We start from the raw sequence: 8,060 nt of genomic DNA, 5'->3' as shown, positions 1-8,060 counted from the left end.
TACTAAAGTATTTCTGGATCGCCTAGGGGTAAAGGCAATCTGGGAAAAAGTGGTGTGGCCTAAGTTTGTGAGTGTCTATGCATGTTTATCAGGGGTTGCTAAAGATCTAACCCTCTAGCTGACAGGAGTCTGGCCTCCAGCTTCCATACAGGTGTTCGTTAATTATATAATGAATTATCGAGCAACAATAAGACCTGGAAAGATAATAATGTTGCAATTAGCCAGACTTCTTCCCTTAATAAACTCTAACATTTATCGAACACTTACTATGTGCTAGGCACTCTTTTAAGCACTTTATATATTTTAACTCAGTTAATCCTTAAAACAATCCTATGACATAGGTGCTATTTTTGTATCTGCATTTTACTGATGAGGCACAGCCAGATTAAGCAACTTGCCCAAAATCACACAGCTAATAAGTGGTAAAGCCAGAATCTGAACCCAGATGGTCTGGTTTGGGAGCCCAGATTTTTAACCTTCCTCTCAATGAGGATTCTTTTAGCCCTGTATGTCACCATAAAGGGAGTAAAATGGGGGAAAAAATATTATAAAAAGAACAAGGAGAGAAAGAAAGACCACAAAAAAAAGTGCAGGGGCCAGCCCGTGGCTTGGCAGTTAAGTGCACGCGCTCCGTTACTGGTGGCCGGGGTTCGGATCCCGGGCGTGCACCGACGCACCACTTGTCCGGCCATGCTGAGGCGGTGTCCCACATACAGCAACTAGAAGGATGTGCAGCTATGACATACAACTATCTACTGGGGCTTTGGGGAGAAAAAGGGGAAAAAAAGGAGGAGGATTGGCAATAGATTTTGGCTCAGGGCCGGTCTTCTTCAGCAAAAAAAAAAAAAAAAGAGGAGGATTGGCATGGATGTTAGCTCAGGGCTGATCTTCCTCACACACACACAAAAAAAGTGCATATGGTGGGAAGGGGTAGAATGTCACTAACAACTGCTCAGTAGCATTCCAGTGTAAGCTGCCTACTCCTGCCTAGATGTTGTTCTTCATCTGTTTGGTCTTTAGCCTGCAACTTTTTATGTTGAACTCTATCTTCTTAATAACTATGAGAACTTCAAGCCTATTTAATTTCTGCCCATCCTTCAAAGCCCAGTGCAGGTCCCACCTCCTCCATAAAGCCTCCATATCCAGCCAGTCTACAGTAATCTGTACTTTTAAAATTTTTTACAGACTTACTGTCTGTAATGTTCATTTGGCTCTGACTTGCATTCTTAATTAGACTTGTGTGCATTTATGTCTCATCTTACCAACCATACTGTAAACTCTCTAAGGAAAGAGACTAAGACTTCTATTTCTGTTGCATCTTGCATCCCCCATAATGCCTAGCACAGTGTATTTTTTTTTTTTAAAGATTTTATTTATTTTTTGCCCCCAAAGCCCCAGTAGATAGTTGTTATGTCACAGCTGCACATCCTTCTAGTTGCTGTATGTGGGACTCGGCCTCAGGCTGGACAGAGAAGTGGTGCCTCGCTGCGCACCCGGGATCCGAATCCGGGCCGCCAGCATCGCAGCGCGCGCACTTAACCACCAAGCCACAGGGCCGGCCCCTAGCACAGTGTATTGCAAATAATAGGCACTGAGTAAATACATGTTGGTTGACTGACTGAAAAAGGTCAGAAACTGCATCAAATCTTGGTTAACTCCTGCATCATTTAGTGAAGAACTATGCACTCAATGTGTACTCAATAAACATTAATAATGATCACAAAATAATTCAAAAAGTCTTTATGGAGTTTCCACAGTGTGGAGAGAATGGTGCTATGGGGATAGAAATGAAATAGAAGACACAGCTTCTACCTTTGAAGAGCTTAGCTGAGTCTTCTCTTACTACTTCAATGCACACTATCTCCTTTCTCTGAATTCCTGCTGCATTTGAAGTCAGGACTAGTTATCACTCACTTGTTGTCTCCCTCAATTCAATTGTGAGCTCCTCGAAGGAAATGGATAGCACTGTGCTGGGAACATAATAGAATTACAGAATTGGAAGGGACTTTAGACCTTTCCCTATTGTCAAACTTCCCACCCAATGCAAGAATCCCTTTTGCAACAGCCCTGTTATTTGCAACAGCCCTCTTATTTAATTATATGCTTCCAGTATCAGGAATTAACCAAAATAGGAAACGTAGGAGGAAGAGTAGGTTCAGGGGCTAGATAATGAGTTGGATCTTGACTACGTGCAGTTTAATGTGATTGTTAGACAACCATGTGGAGACAAACAACTGAAATTCAAGTCTCAGTATCAGGAGAGAGGTCAGGGCTGAAGATAGAGACTTGGAATCTTGGGCATGGTTGTGGTGGTTGAAACACTAAGATTGAGTAAGACTGCCAAGGACAAAGTCTCTGAGAATTCCTCTACCTGGAAAATGAGAGGAGAAATCAGTGAGGTGGGAGAACTGGAAGACAAAGCAGAGAATTTTAAGGAGAGGTTGGTCACCAGAGTCAACGGGGGATAGAGCAATGAAGTTAGAGAGGATAAGACTGAGAAAAAGTTATTTGATCTGGTGATTAAGAAGCCAGACCTTTGATGACCTTGAAGAGAGCAGTCTCAGTGAAGTAGGGTCTATTTTTACTTACTCTTGTTTCCCCTAATGCTTGGCTCAATACATATTTGTTGAATAACTGAGTGAATGGATGGATGAATTGTAGTTTCTGCCAAAAACAGGAGATGATGGGAAAAAGGGAAAAAGTAAACAAGTTAGCCCTTTTTTTCTCTGAGGCAAGAGGGGAATATGGGTGATAAGATAGAGAAACGTCAAGGTGAAAAAGAGAGAAGTTGAGGGCTATGATTTTCCCCCCAAAATACGAAGTAAGCTCATCTGAGAATCTCTCACAGCTTTCATTCTCAGTGTGATAGAGTAAACTCGCAATAGATAAGAACTATAAATTCTGGACAAAATACACATACACTCTCTCTCTCTCTCTCCCCCCCCTTCCTCCCTCCCTCTCTCTCTCTCTCTCTCTCTCCCCCCTATGTGAAAGCTCCAGAGAGTGAAGAAAAGCAGGCAGATATTGGAGGGAGGTTGAACTTGCAATAAGGGAACAGCATGGGGAGAGTTTCTCATTTTTATGGCATTAGCATGAGGGCAGGCTGCACCAGCCACACCATTAAAACCACATTAGGGGCCCCGTGGCTTGGGGGTTAGGTGCACGCGCTCCGCTGCTGGTGGCCGGGGTTCGAATCCCGGGTGCGCACCAACCCGCCGCTTCTCTGGCCATGCTGAGGCCGCGTCCCACATACAGCAACTAGAAGGATGTCCAGCTATGACATACAGCTATCTACTGGGGCTTTGGGGGAAAAAATAAATAAATAAATAAAATTATAAAAAAAAAACACATTAGGAAACCCTCATATTTCTTAGCCTGAAGAACTAGAAGACAGAGTGACCTGTCTCTAGGAAGTCTCTGGGAAGTGAGAGGATATCTCAGAAAGAGATCCTGAGAAAAGGAACCCTAAATTATCTGTATAAATTCATCCCAAGTCTTCTCCTGAACCACACATGCATAGGGCAAACTCAAAGCAGCTTCCATCTAAGACTAAAAGAATGGAACTGAGATTTGAGCTCCCACCCATTGCAGACAAGGCAGAGTTTCCAGTTTGAATCTAACCATGTTAATCACCTGCTGAAGCAAATACATCCACACTCTTCAAAGGAATATAACAGAATCCCGAGTCTCCACAACATAGCATTCACAATGCCCAGGAAACCCTCTAAAATTACTCAATATATGAAGAATCAGGAAAATGTGATCCATTCTCAAGGGAAAAGACAACTAATGGAGGCTAACCCTGAGATGATGATGCTTGATGAGGAGAGAAAAATACCCTGGTAATGAATGAAAAGATAGGAAACTTCAGCAGAGAAATAGAAAATTAAAAAAAGAAGTAAATGGAGATTCTAGAACTTAAAAACACAATATCTGAAATTAAAAAATTAACTAGATGGACTTAATAGCAGAATGAAATAACAGAGGGAGTCAGTGAACTTGAAGATATAACAATAAAAAGTATCCAATCTGAAGAAAAGAGAGGATTGAAAAAAATGAACAGAGGGGCCAGCCCCGTGGTCTAGTGGTTAAGTTCAGCGTGCTTCACTTCGGCAGCCCGGGTTTGGTTCCCAGGCATGGACCTACACCACTTGTCAGTGGCCATGCTGTGGCAGCAACCCACATACAAAATAGAGGAAGATTGGCACAGATGTTAGCTCTGAGTGAATCTTCCTCAGCAAAAAAAAAAAAAAGAACAGAGCCTCATAGACCTGTGGGACAATATCAGAAGTCTAAAATATGTGTGATTAGAATCCCTGAAGGAGGGGAAAGAGAGAATGGGGTCAGAAACATTATTGAAAGAAATAATGATTGAACACTTTCCAAATTTGGTGAAAGACATACATTTACAGATTCAAGCTCAGCAAAGGCCAAACAGGATAAATATGGAGAAAACTGCATCTGTGCGTATCATAGTTGAACTGCCGAGAACCAAAGATCAAGAGAAAATCTTGAAAGCAGCAAGAGAAAAACATCACAGTACATATAATGATTCAAATAACAGTCAACTTCTCCTCAGAAAGTATGGGTGCTAGAAAACAGTAGAAAAACATCTTTAAATTGCTAGGGAAAAAATCACTGTCAACCCAGAATTCTATGTTCAGTAAAAATATTCTTCAAGAATGAAGGCAAAATAAAGACATCTTCAGATAAAAGAGAGTCTCTCTCATGCTTATAAGCCTTTATTCCTGCTGTTCCCTCTGTCTGGAACACACAGTCTCTCCCCCTACTCCCCTCCCTATTTTCAGCTTGCTAACTCCTACTCATCCTTCACATCTAAGCTTAGATACCACTTCCTCCAGGAAGCCTTCCTGATCCCCCAAGTCCAGGTTAGATGCCCCTCTTTTATATACCTATAGCCCCCCATATTTCCCAAATCTTAGTATTTATCATGCTGTATGTAATTGCTTGTTTGATTGCCTATGAACTCTACCAGACTATATGCTCCATGAGGGCAAGCACTTTGTTTTTCTTACTGGTATATTTACAGTCCCTGGCACAAAATAGGCACTCAATTAATATTTATTGAATAAAGTAAAGAATGTCTGATTCCAAAGTATTTTTTTCTTTCCACTACACCAGGCCGCCATCATGGAGAGGGAGGTCCTGACACTACCATAAGATTCACTACTATTATACTCTCTCAAACTTTATGGAGAAATCTACTGTTCTCTGAAAAACTGCAGCTTTCATCGAACTATTATTTTCCTGTGATTACATGGGCAACTACTGTTTTCGGACAATCTATATGTGCTTAACATAGATCTTTGACAAGTAATGCTTGTGAAAATCCTCATTTTAATACTGCTTCAAGGGGGCCAGCCCAGTGGCACAAGTGGTTAAGTGCGTGCCCTCGGCTGCGATGGCCTGGGGTTCGCCGGTTCAGATCCCGGGTGCGCACCGACCCACCGCTTGTCAAGCCATGCTGTGGCGGCGTCCCATATAAAGTGGAGGAAGATGGGCATGGATGTTAGCCCAGGGCCAGTCTTCCTCAGCAAAAAAAAAAAAAAAAAAAGAGGAGGATTGGCAGATGATAGCTCAGGGCCTATCTTCCTCACAAAAAAAAAGGTATGGAAAAAAAATACTACTTCAAGATAAATGGCTAGAAATATGGAAATGATTAAACTATGGTACATCCAACTGATACAATAATATGCAGGAACTAAAATTATATTTATGAACTCGTGTAATCATTTGAAAACATCTTTATATGGTAAGTGGGAAAAAAACCCCAAATACAAAATTATGCATATAGTATGATTACAACAACGTTTTTTTAAAATTTATTTAGATGGAAAAAATAATATTGGAAAGAAATATAGCAAAATGATAACTGTAGTTTTCACTGGGTGATGGAACTGTGGGTACTTTAAAAAAATTTTCTGTATTTTATAATTTTTCTTTAATAAACATGCATTACTCTTATAGTGGGTGGGGGGAAACTTTCTTTTTTTTAAGTTTAAAATAGAATATCTCAGGGTAGGTAGAAGTCCCCTGGTACACTAGACCACAGTCACAAGTAAAACAGGACTGTGTTTAAGTCTCCTTTCTCTTTAACTTATATCTTAATGGCCTGATGCCACTTACAGATTAACTGAGTGCATGACCTTGTTGAAGGATGCTGTAAGTCTGGCCTCAGGAAAAGAAGAAAGGGGATCAGCAGTGGAAAATGCCAGAGGCAGGGGCTGGCCCGGTGGCGCAAGCAGTTAAGTGCGTGCGCTCTGCTGCTGCGGCCCGGGGTTCACCAGTTCGGATCCCGGGCGCGCACCGATGCACTGCTTGGCAAGCCATGTTGTGGCGGCATCCGATATAAAGTGGAGGAAGATAGGCACGGATGTTAGCCCAGGGCCAGTCTTCCTCAGCAAAAAAGAGGAAGATTGGCAGATGTTAGCACAGGGCTGATCTCCTCACAAAAAAAAAGAAAATGCCAGAGGCAGAAGGAGAAAGACACTAAGCAAAGAGATCAGAGAAAGTAAACATAAAAGAACAGGAAACGGGAGGGGGGAGGGAAAGACAAGAGGATAGGTATACTTTCATACACTGGCGCCCATATGAAAAAGAGGAGCTCGTCATGGATTTTTGTAACAGGCATAGCTAGCATATTTTTCTTGTTATTTTATCACTGTCTGTATTAAGAGCGTGTGTATTTGAGCCTCGTGCCTCACTATTCCTCCCAGGGGCAGTCTGTGTACTTCTTCAGCCCACATGTGCTGTCATATCTGCCTGATGCTGCCAGGGAAGATCAACTGGACATTAGATCTGGACATTCTGGAGCCTACTCTGGGAACAAATTGCATAACCACATGCCTATCTATGTGAGCTATAGATTTAGCAGGGTATATGGGACAGTCAGGAACCTTCTGGGTGATAAAGGAGATCTGGACTGGGATTCAGTGAGTCCCAGAGGCATTTATGGAAATCAAAAAAGTACATCAGTTCTCTCTGGGTCTAAACCCCATTTATCACAAGCAACTTGACTAACTGAACAATGCTGGTTCGCAGCCAGGACTATTTTGTAAGATGTTTATACTATTCTGTTGACTTTGTGTACTACTTCTGTCATCCTTGAAGATTTTACTGGACTAGTGGGATGACTGATGGGGGATTTCAGCTTATTAAATGTCAAGTGAGGGTGTTGGGATTAGAAATGAATTTCTACATGGTTTGGTTTGAGTATAGTCATTTCCCAGAAAGACAGGCTTTCTAGCAACCTTGTCTTTTCAGTATGATAATCCATCTTTTAACCCTTCTGGAAACCAGGAACAAGGAGAGTTAACCTTAAAATAAGGACATATAAAAAGACCAATGCAAGATCTTAGCATCATCCATTTACCTTTAGAGGGTGGACACAATTGTCTTAGAGCTCCTGATGATCTAATTTGTAGTATAAAAGATTGTGGCTTCCCTTACCCTATGCTAGAGTCTTGCACTATCCAGTACAGTAGCCACTAGCTACATGTGACCAAATTTAAATTAAATTAAATTAAAACTTCAGCTCCTCAGTTGCTTGGCCACATCTTAAATGCTCAATAGGCGTGTGCGGCTAGTGGCTACCGTACTGGACAGTGCAGACGTAGAACATTTCCATCATTACAGAAAGTTCCGTTGGACAGCACTGTGAATTGAGACTCATGGGATGGTGATTTGGAGATGAGGCATCTCTGTGTCTGCATGTAAAGTAACTTGTTTTTTCTTACTTCAGGCTGTCTCTTTGCACTGATGTGCTCAGAGGGAAACTGAGGCAGTTTAGCAGACATTAACTCTCTTGCCACATACACACACAAAAAGATAAGAATTCTCCTTTAAGGAATGGCTAAATAAAATGTGGCATATTCATTAAATGGAATACAATACGGAAGTTAAAGGGAATGAACTAGATGTATCAATAAGGATAGATCTCAAAAACATTTTTGTGTGGAAAAAAAGCGAGTTGTCAAATGTAATCATTTATTGTACACATCTTTCCTATGTAAGAGTATTTTTTTAAAGGTCTGTAAGAA

This window comes from Ceratotherium simum, chromosome X (assembly GCF_057802395.1).
Source record: "Ceratotherium simum simum isolate JZ-2026a chromosome X, ASM5780239v1, whole genome shotgun sequence".
NCBI lineage: Eukaryota > Metazoa > Chordata > Mammalia > Perissodactyla > Rhinocerotidae > Ceratotherium > Ceratotherium simum.
This window is presented reverse-complemented; position numbering follows the sequence as displayed.